Genomic DNA, 12,019 nt, shown 5'->3' with positions numbered 1-12,019 from the left:
AATCAAATAAATAATTGTGCATATTTGTGAAAAGTCAACTGGCCATGGCCATGATTAAATTGCCCATTTAATTAATATATTCAAAAAATAAGGGAAACTACTGTATATTTAAATGCAAACATGTACTAATGCAATCTGTTTGCCGTTTGATTGGCTTAAATTGAGCGAGTTTGTACCCTCCACGTTGGCAAAAACAAAAACAAAAACACAGGCAAACCGAAAAACACATACAATAATTATAATAATTATTGAGAATAACTAAACGTGAATATAGGTATATCTGTATAGGATATATGCATGTACGGATTCTAATAAATATTTATATATTTTGATACAAAAAAGCAGAGTTTTATTTTTAATTGCTCCATCTCAGCTTCCACGTTCCATTAGGAATATAATTTGGGGAAAAATTCAATTTATGGAAATTCCTTAACAAATTAAGGAATCAAAGCGAGCAGGAAATTCGGAATGGGTGGTGGCAGGTGGGTGGGGTTGTTGTGCATGGGCAAAAAAGTCGAATCAAAAGCATTGCCATAATGAAGTAATACAAATTTGTTTTTCTTGTTGCTCTTGCCGCCTAATAAAGCCATCCTTCCCCTGTCCCACCCCCTCCCCCAACCATTCCTCTCGAAAGCTATTGATTCCCGTTACTTTGACAACCAATACACGCCGGATGCTGGCACACATACTCGCACATCCGAAAGGACATATTTGCTTGGCTTCGTTGACGCCAGCGGAATATTGTCTATCACGTGTGTGTTTCTGTGGGAGCACTGGGGGAAAATTCGGGTCTCAAAAAAAGTACATACAAAAGTAACCCTTTAAGTTTTAAAGTTCTTAAATGAATATTTTATATGACCGATCAAAATACTTTTGATATCTTACAGCCAATCAAACAACAATCAAAATACAGTTTGGAGGGCTACTAAAAATATATGATTAAAGCTTTTCATATCTAAAACAGTAAAAAGTGGCAATAATGAAATGGATGGAATTGTTTTAACTTTGAGATCTTGCTGGTTAGTGTATTAAATATTTTAGAATGTGCTTTAGCGCAATCAATCAAATTGTATTAAAACTGAATTGATTTCATATACTTTTTATACCTGAGAAAACATTTAAAATACCATCGGTTTGAAAAAATCAGGGTATTAAAGAATTTACTGAAGTTTTTCGAGTGTTTCTTAATCAATTAGTTAACAGAGCATTTTTCTCGGAAGTTCTTCCTTTTCATCGTCTCAAAATTCTAAATTTAACCAGTCCTTGACTACAGAAGGATATCTATATATTTTGGGAATTACTCATTCCTCGAACTAAGTCCTTAAATGTTTTTTTCCATGTAAGGACACATTGCGGAGGTGGCTGGCATTGTTGTTGCTGTTACGGTTATTGTTATTATTATGTAATGCAGTCATTTAATTGGTAACAAATTGTATTGTTTGGCTTGGCCTGGCTGCGAGCGGATCGACATTTCTTGCTTGTTTCGTTTGTACGCTTTTACGACTTTCCTAGGAAACGTAAATAGCAGCATCTCCCCACGTGTGTGTGTCTCCGTCCTCCCAGGGTGTTCGAATAGCTTTAATGCCACCCCCAGGACTCGTCGTCACACACCTCCTTGCCTCGGAAAAGTTCTCACACCTGTTTTCCCAGCAGTGGGAAAACAAATAACTTTTATTATACGGCGAATGTTTGGTTTTTAAACTTTGCCTGCTGAAAACATTTGCGTCCGGGGCTTTGCTTTTGCCATTGGCATTGGCTTCGGAGCTCTGGTTTTGGAAACGCAAAAAATAATACGCTCGTATGACCTGTAATTAAAAAGTCAAACCACCGAAACAACAACTTAAAATAATACGAACTGCAAAACTAGATTAGTTACATTAGTAAAACAAAAATGTTATGCTTTGTCTGCATTGCATTTTTATGGTTGTATTGTTGTGGTTGCCGAGTTTAAATGTATAAAAGGATGATCATTAGGTTTTTTTTTGCAAACAGTAATATTACACTTTGTCTGCATTAAGTTTTATATTTTTGGTCGATGCTTTTCTAGGGATTGGGAAGTGCATAGTTTTTAACTAATCTTAACAGGACAATGGATAATGTTTACTTTTATTTATATGATAAAATTTGAACATTTATAAACCCACCTGACGTATGGGTAATATTCTTTAGGTATTTAGCTCATATATTACTAAATAATGTATCCCAAAATAAACATTGATTTAATTTTGAATAGGCTTATCTAAAAGGAGAATTATCTTTCCCGTATTTTATTCTCAATTCATTAATGTTGAGATGCCCAACATGTATATATTACTGTGTTATATATCTGTAATTACACAATTTGATTGCATAACTAGATTCGGTTTCATTTGCTGGAATCTGCTGTAATTCCGAGAGGCGGGGTCCTTTATCACTGTGCAAACAGCTGCTGACACTGCGGTCCTTTTCCTTCCGTTGCCATAACGCTCATTATCGCCACCTCGATTTGCCCCCACTGCCGGCCAACTTTCTCTGTCATCGCTGACAGCCTTTTGGCCCGACTTGCGACACTGGCCATAATCATTTTCGGCCCCACTTTGGCCTTTTTGCGTTTTAAGTTACCAAACAAACAACAAAGCGTATAATTAACTTATAATCTTACATGTTGCCGGACAAATGCCGTATTTGCTTTAATAAAAGATGAAATCCCTATTGAAAGTATCTCACACGTGCATGGGGTATTCATAGTTTGGAGGGAATAAATCTGGCATAAGAGCTCCAGTGGAACGTGCAATTTAAGTTGGCTTTTGTCTTGGCATATAGTCAACGTGAACACAATAGATTCGGGCGCTGGCCATGTCCCTTTGTTTCCCATGAAAGGATTGATTGTACCCCAGCAAAGAGATGAATATTTTCCCTTAGATCTCTAAATATTTCATCTCAACCCACATTTTGCTACCAGTTTCGGTGTTTGCCGAGTTTAAATTACATCAAATGTTATTGCTTCTTTTCTGGGAAGTGAAATCCACACCTCCTGCTCCACGAGAGACCTGTCACCTAGTCAGTGTAAACATCCAGCGATCCGGGAGTGAAGATGTGGCATCGGCAAATTGAGATTAATCACAAAACAAACCCGGGCCAAAAGCTCAAAAGGTGACAAATGCCGGAACACACAGCGAATGCCGAGAAAGTTACAAATCGAAGTGAGATATTTGTAATGCCTGAGCAAGCCCCATGATTTGTATGTGTCCACATATCGGTGTACCTATGTATAACATACGATACCGGGCTATAAAAGGACACATTTAAGTTTCCTGCATTTGAGCAACAGGGGACTGTTGAAATCGTTTGAGAGGTCCGGGCAGGACACAAATCAATTATGTTGCCACGGGACAAAGGCGAAAGCGTCGAAAAAAATAATGGCAATACAAAAAAAAGTGGGGAGGGACGAGCGCATAAAGGAACAATGGCCAACATTGGCAACCTGCTGCGCTAATGCCGGTCTCAGACAAACAAACCCCCCGCCGAATCCCCATTTCCATTGCCTCGAAAACATTCACACTGAGATATAAAATTCAACTAATAAATAAATAAAAAAGTGAAAACAGGATTTCCTTTGGTTTTTTGAAAAAAACCAGTTTAGGAGTTCTTTGACTTAACATGAATTTAAATTAAATGATTTATATCTACTTTTTTTAGGCTTTTCTACTTCTTGTATTTTGATAACATATCTTTATTTAACAAATAAAGTTATTTATTAAGTATTAATAGTAACCAGCAGAAATTATAACAGATAGTGAGTTTTCAATTTAGATAGTCCAAGCTATTAAAGAACTTAAAATATATTTCTACACATTTGATTTCATAACCAATGACAACTTTTGTATCTCTATAAAATGGCTAATAATATTTATTTGAAAAATAAGTTGTATTCAAAGCTACACGAAAACATTATAAATAGTCTCCAAAATAAACTGATACTTTTTTGATAAACTCCACAGTCTCCGAGACAAAAACATACATATTGGAGCTTCTATTTCTTCTCGAGTATATAAGTAAAAGGCTTTTCTGGCAGTGCACTCTCTGGGGCACACGTATGGTGACACGCAGGAGGCGAACAACTCGAAGAAGCCGGGCCGCTGACTCTGTCAAGTAATACCAATTGAAGGGGCTCCGAGGGACGGATATTCCGGATACTCTGGACACTCTATTGGGGGCTTTAGGTAAATTGCTTTTATTGCACACAGTTCGTGTCGGCGTTCGAATTGCACTTAATTTCAATCAGGCGCCCGCTGCTAAGCCACTTGGGCTAATTGTTTGGCTTTCTGGCCCCCTCGCAATCCCCCTCGCCGACGCCTCTGTCCCTGTTTGTTTTTGGAGGGTCATGCCAATCTGGAATCGGGAATCTTGAGTCGAGAGTGTGGAAGCCCGGGCTAATTTGCAAATGCTGTGCAAGCTGCTAGGTAACAGCGTCCTCGAAGCGGAGGACTCCCGCTCCTTGCAGCCTGCTCAGCGCGGCTTAAGCTGGCTTAAAAATCAACTTGGGGGCGAGGTCAAAGGTTGTGGGGTGGGAGAAGCAAAGCAGGGCTTGCGTGCCATCCTGCAATGCTCCGAAATTAATTGTAGTGGATGCTGCGCGCTTTATAATTTCACTTGGCGCGAGTGTATATCATTAGCCTCGGAACACTCCCACTAATCCCTGGCTCTCCTCCGAGTTGAAAGTCAATCTTCTGCGGCTAATGGAAGTTTCTTGTTGTGGGAGTTCCCAGCTCCAGCCACTCATTTCCCATCTCCATCCCCATCTCCAGCCGCTCCGTTCGCCATTATAGTTGCACACTTGAAGGCGCGTGGCCTGGCAACGCATCAATAACGCGTATCCGCCCCGTATTCAGATTACGTTCGCCTGAAATCCAAAACGCGACGAAAAGAGTGTCGGCTGCTCCAGGACTTTCAGAGCCATTTCCAAAGCATCAAAGGCTGCGGAACATGGAAACAATTCCCATATGGCTGGCGACTGTGACCTCATTTTCAAATCGAAAACTCAGCCAGCGCAAAGCCCCAAAGGAAGCTCGATCAACTTGGATTTAATAAAGTTACAAGCCAAGGGGACTAGCCAGCATATGGAGCCGGGGCTCGGGTGGCCAGTCTGGCTCTGGCTCTGGCCGAGAGGTCCCCGGTCAGGAGCTGAGGTCCTTTAGGTTTCAGGTTGCCATTGAAGCGGCAACAATAAGTAAATTAAAACTAGAGCTAGCTGCATGCCGCACGCGCTTTGAATACGTTTAAGGCGAGTAAATTAAAATGGAGCATGGCGGAATGATTTTTACACCCCTTCCAGGGAAGGAAAGGGATGGTGCGGAGGAGGATTAGGGGGTGGCGGACCTGGGGTCACATGCACATCCACTTGTCGTTCACGCATCCGCACGCACAGCTGGCAGGGCAGCAGACTGGCGCCAAAATTGTGGCTGCCTTCACAGATTTCTCGCGACGATGACGACCAAGATGATGCTGTACATTTAGTTGTACACTGCGAAAATGAAGGAGGCACAAATAATAGTATTAAAAGTCTAAAGTGTTTAATGCTATAAAGCTCCCACTATAAAACTTTCCGAATCGTACTTTTCTATAGGAATGATCATGAGAAAATTGCTAAATTTGGTTGTTTGATGTGTATAGGTTGCTGTTTATATCATTTCATGATGATTTTATATCATTTATAGATCAAGCGCAGTCCACGATGTCAATTTTCAATGTTTGCTGTGACTGGTTAATCTATCTTAGCCAAAATACGACGCACAACCAAAGGAATTACAGTTTTTTTGAGCTAAGGACTTAAACTGTCAATTTATGATTGATTTGGAAAAATTAAATTTTTTACCGATTTTCGCATTTTTTATAAAAGGTTTCATCATTAATATTTGCCAAAAATCGACTAATTTGAAATTTTTTAACTGTGAATGCCACTCGTTTGGAAATTTTATAACGAATTCAACGAGGTATGACATTCCAACATCTGACAATTATTTCCCAGGGTTTTGATCAAAAAACCGAAATAAAAGTGGGTTTTTTCCGGATCTCCGTATTTTGGCATTTTTGATAAGGGGTTACATCATTAATATTTGCCAAAAATCGCCTAATTAGAAATTTTTTAACTGTGAATACCATCCGATTGGAAATTTTATAACGAATTCAGTGAGGTATGGCATTCCAACATCTGACAATTATTTCCCAGGGTTTTGATCAAAAAACCGAAATAAAAGTGGGTTTTTCCGGATCTCCGTATTTTGGCATTTTTGATAAGGGGTTACATCATTAATATTTGCCAAAAATCAACTGATTTGAAATTTTTTAACTGTGAATACCATCCGATTGGAAATTTTATAACGAATTCAGTGAGGTATGGCATTCCAACATCTGACAATTATTTCCCAGGGTTTTGATCAAAAAACCGAAATAAAAGTGGGTTTTTCCGGATCTTCGGATTTTGTTATTTTTGATAAGGGGTTACATCATTAATATTTGCCAAAAATCGACTGATTTGAAATTTTTTAGCTGTGAATGCCATCCGATTGGAAATTTTATAACGAATTCAGTGAGGTATGACATTCCAACATCTGACAATTATTTCCCAGGGTTTTGATCAAAAAACCGAAGTAAAAGTGGGTTTTTCCGGATCTTCGGATTTTGGCATTTTTGATAAGGGGTTACATCATTAATATTTGCCAAAAATCGACTGATTTGAAATTTTTTAGCTGTGAATGCCATCCGATTGGAAATTTTATAACGAATTCAGTGAGGTATGACATTCCAACATCTGACAATTATTTCCCAGGGTTTTGATCAAAAAAACGAAATAAAAGTGGGTTTTTCCGGATCTTCGTATTTTGGCATTTTTGATAAGGGGTAACCCCTTATCATAAATATGAATAAAAGACAATTGGATATTAAATATATTTGTAAACTTTATTATTACATCATTAATATTTGCCAAAAATTGACTGATTTGAAATTTTTTAGCTGTGAATGCCACCCGATAGGAAATTTTATAACATATTCAACGAGATATGACATTCCAACATCTGACAATTATTTCGCAGGGTTTTGATCAAAAAACCGAAATAAAAGTGGGTTTTTCCGGATCTCCGGATTTTGGCATTTTTGATAAGGGGTAACCCCTTATCATAGATATGAATAAAAGACAATTGGATATTAAATATATTTGTAAACTTTATTTTCATTCATTTTCTGAAACTAAATCTACATAATTCTTGTTTAAAATTGATAATATATAAGCTGTTGTTTTTTTCCAAGTGTTGTAGAGGGCTGGAGAATACATAATCTAGGGACAGTGACGAGTCATTGGATCCCGGCTGGCTGGAGGTTCGGGCTCGTTAATGCCGCCAGAACGCCGCAGGCCAGTGGCATTCGTAGCATGCGGTCCATTGTGGATGCTCCAGTTACGGCTCCAAGCCCGAAGCCTGGCCAGTTCCTGTTCACCTCCATGGACGAGTTGCCTACATGGATGTGACCCACTGTGCATGTGTGGGTGACATGTCCCTGTCTTCCGCTGACACTCTGTAGTTGTCGTCGTCGTCGTCGCCGTCGGCGCCAGCTCATCAGCCAGTCCCTGCCCCTCCTCGTTTATCCTGGCAACGCGCTGATCCTTGGGGAGTAGGAGAGGACTGCGGGGTGGTGGTGCGGTGGTGGTCCTGGCAAGTGCCGTTCGGGGGTTGCTCTTGGCTGTTTTGTTTTCACTTGTCGCCGCATTAAAAAATAGAGAAAAGCCAACAGCAACTTGCTCCATATGGAAGCTTTGGAGCGACACAGCGCCATGCCAGGACCCTCGTCATGGGCAGGGGTGATGTTGGTGGTGGTGAACTCCAGTGGACTGGGCCAGGACAGACGCCTGTGCCACCCCCCGCTGGTGAACTCTGCTCGTTTTCATAATCGGGCGGTAATTGTACACCAATTTGACTTATGAATATAAATTAACTGTGAAACGTGCGACAAAGACATGTGCCACTGTCCTTATCTATCTCGCTTTCTCCATGTTCCAGGGGTTGGATAAACGAATGACTATATATATGTACATGTAGATGTATATGTATATGTATGTGGGTGGCACGGAGCTGTGTAGATCATTATACAATATTGTGGACAATTGAGATTATTGCTCTTTGACAGCGGGAAATCCCTTGCATGTCGGAATTGAGGCGACCAGACGGATAAGAATTCCATTAAGGAATTCAAATGTTGTTTACTGGGATTAGGAGTATATATTTCAGACAAGTACTCATAATTGGTCAATCTAATTTATAGTGGCGATACTTACGAAGAAGTAACTTAATTTTATAGCTATGAAATCTAATTTCTTCACTAGGTGTATAAATATGAGTTCTGATTAGTATGGGGTCAATTGATTTCAATTAAACCTCTTTACTGATATAGTATATTTTTTAGTAAGCACTTATAATTATTCAACTAACTAACTAGAAATTATACTACTTTTAAAAATTGGTATTGGAACTTATTAAAGCTTCAAAATCTTTGAAGGTTTCTTAGGAATAGAGACTATCTCCGGAACATCAAAATACAAAATTATCCTTTACTTTCAACAAACTTACTCGAAATCTACAATGAAAGGCGAATTCATTTTGGAAACCAAAGAAAGCTAAATCTTTTTAGGTATGCTGTGACTCATCAAGGCTAAAAAAATTCCATTTTTCTTTCACCATTCAAAATTTTATTCCGGCGCAACACATGCATGGCTCTAATTTACTAGTTTTCCCCAACTTTGTTGGCTAACTGCATTACGTATAAGCCATGAGTGAAAAAACCTCTGAAAGTAATTACACTCAGCCGGTTGCCCAATCGAACGACGAATATCTGGGCGGGATAACACATGTAATTGCCTCAAATTGTCGCAGTGTCCAGTGCTGGACACTCCGACTCCGGCTTAGTCGCCAGCTCATCCTTGCTCGGTTCGGCCAAAAAGAAAATGTGGAAAATGGCGTGGAAATGGAAAAGTGCGGACACACCAAGAGATTTGCATTCGTAACTCGATTTGCGGTGTGAGCTCTCATCGCCACTCTCAGTCGGTTGCCCAGGATCCTGTGGCATGCAAAATGACAGCATCAAATGGGGCAAAAAGGGGAGGAGGAGGAGGATGGTCACAGGACATAGACAGATGTCTCTGGCAAAGGAGGACCAAGGGTGGAACAGCCAGCAAGCCAGCCAACCAGTGTGTGTCAGCTTCGAATAAATCAAGAAAGCCAATTTATATTTGGTATATGGCCCATTAAATGAAATCTTATGAAGTTCGGATGACAATTACATGAATAATTACATGAAAGGGTAGACGCGCGAGAGTGTCTGCTTAGCTGTCCCGCCCACACAAGGACATCCGAGTATGTGTATATTTAGAATGGGAAGGGGCGGGGGGGAGAGGTGACTATAATGCCACCATGTGGCAATGGAACCAAGTGGCAGTCTGAGCCAGAGTCTGGCTTTCTGTATTATTTATGTCGCGCACACGCATACCGCAGAAACCGAGAGCAAGGATATACAATTGCACTTAAAGCCTGCTTCCATATGTGGTGGCACACAAGCGCCTTTGGCCAGGACACCAGCTGTAACTCGATCCTGGGGGCAAAGGAAGCTGCTGGCTTGTCAGCGTTGCGTATACGCCCCGTGGGCTGCCTTAGCTTCAGCTCCAGCTCCAGCTCCAGCCGCATGTTCAGGATGTCCTTCTATTCTAGCAGCATTTCAAGTGCGTTTCATTTACAATTTCCTTCCTCGTTTTATGCGTCCGCCGTGCGGCACACAATGGCACACAAAGTGCAGCTCCAGGAAGCGAGAGTCCTGTTCACTTTGGCTTTCATGTCATTGTTATATGCTTATTGTGCCCACTGCTGCCATCCTCGGCCTTTTTGCCTTTTTGCTGCCATTTTTTCTACTCTGGCTTCCCGGTGCCGTTAAAACCGTTTGGCTGCAATCGCAATCGAATCACGGCGGCCGTAAAAAGATGCAAATGGCAGGCAACGAAACCAAATGCATCCACCTAGACAGGAGTCAAAGCAGCATGCCCATACCCCATCTGCATATCGAATCCACCAGGACACGCCAGTAACCACACTACGAGAAAAGTTTGAAAGGTATTCTTATGCCAGGTTTGCTTTATAGTATTTATAGTAGTACAGTAACCTTAAGGTCTATCCTATTAATAGGCTTTTAAAAAGCCTAGTCTTATAATAGCAAGTAAAATAAATAACACAATCACAGCCAATAAACTTACTTGGAATTTATATCCTACCTACTCAATTGCAAACCAACAAACTATGCTGACTTTTAAATGGTGTTCTTCTCTTAACCCGAAACATTTTCTTGATGGTTCCAAAAGGAGTTTATTTACGGCCTTGTTACCAGGTATCAATTTATGATACACCAAGTACATTTTGGATCAGTGTATGCATAATGGAGGAGTTGAGAAGAGAACGCCAAAGAGGAGCAGCTGTTGCCAGCTGGGCGTGTAAATGTGTTTAATGCCAGACAGAGGCTGCCAGGGGAGTCCCTTCGCCTTTTGCCCAGCGAATCGCGTCATAAACAAAGTGACGGCAAAGGATGGGTGGGCCAGTGGGTGGTAAGTGGGTGGGTGATGGGTGGCTAACGGCGGCGGCATCGCACAAAAGTAGGCCAAACACTCACAGACACAGACACAGCACACACATGCAGCAGCCATCGCACACCCACACCCACACCCACAAACTTGCACACCAATACACCAACACCCAGGGACAATCGTGGATTGTTTGGCTTGCTCTAGTCTATTTGTTGTTGTCTGCTTTGTCCGCCGCCTCAACAAGTTTATTTAATTTTTCCTGCGGCTCCGGCCCAGGATTTGATTTATGATTGTGTTGAAGATTACCGAAAAGTCCTGCCTGTATCGTTGTGAGTCCTTGGAGAAAAGAAAGGAATAAGCTCGAAGACTTTCTCTGTTGAGGAAGCTCTTCTTTAAGAAGAAATATGCCTTGACTGATGCTGATGCACTGTTAAAATGTGTTGATTTTGGGAGCATAAGATGTTTAACCACTTTTATTATTATTTATTATTTTAAGGTTTTTAGGATTATAAATATATGAGTAAAACTTTTCGTTTAGAAATTGGTTGCAATAGATATTTAATATTCTAAGCCCATGTTGTTCTTCGACTTTGCCGTACTTCTTTACGATATTTCAAAAAAAGCTTTAAGGTATATTTGGGTAAGGGAATATATTATTTTAAATGTTTTTATAGTTGCACATCCCATGATAAATTCATATTTATGGCTCGTAAAACTCCATCTTTCTTTTAGTGTCGCGACTCTTGAGTATCATCAAAGAAAAGCCAAAAGAAAAGAGTGAGAGAAAGAAGAAAACAGCAGTGAAAGGTAATAGGATAACGTAAGCTTGCAGTTCGATATGCAGAAGTGTGAGAAGAAAATTGGATAACGAGATATAACGACTTAATGTGGGGCCGTGTATCCAATGCAAGGTATCTTTCCCTTGTCTGAAAACCTAAAAACATCTAATAAAGTAATCGCAAAAGCAATCTATTTAGCGCGGAAAAGATCGCTAAAGGTTAATCGATCGAAGGTAATTATCCTTTCAGAACTTTTCCAGCTACTTGCCACTGCTGCATCCGGCTAATTGCTTTTGTCGCAATTTCTTTTGCCACTCTATTTCAAAGATCTGCAGCTCCGCAAACACTCTACCCACTTACCCACTTTCCGTCTGCCCAACTCCGCATCTTCACATCTCCGCATCTCCACTTTCAGCCACAAGTTGCGGCAAATTAAAGTCGCTTAGCAAACTTCGATAACTTTGGCAGCAACAAGTTCCGCAAGGACTCCACTCCGGAAAACTAAACTCATTCCCGGATACATCCTTTGGGTGGATGTGAGAGCTGATGGCAGCTATGTGTTCGTTCGCAAAGTTATGCAGACTCGCCTCCAAAGCAGGCACAAACAATTGACTTTTGAGCATCGACTCGGTCCGTCTCCTCCTCA

Source organism: Drosophila rhopaloa, unplaced genomic scaffold, assembly GCF_018152115.1.
Source record: "Drosophila rhopaloa isolate 14029-0021.01 unplaced genomic scaffold, ASM1815211v1 contig_115, whole genome shotgun sequence".
Lineage (NCBI taxonomy): Eukaryota > Metazoa > Arthropoda > Insecta > Diptera > Drosophilidae > Drosophila > Drosophila rhopaloa.
Note: the sequence above shows the minus strand (reverse complement) of the source record.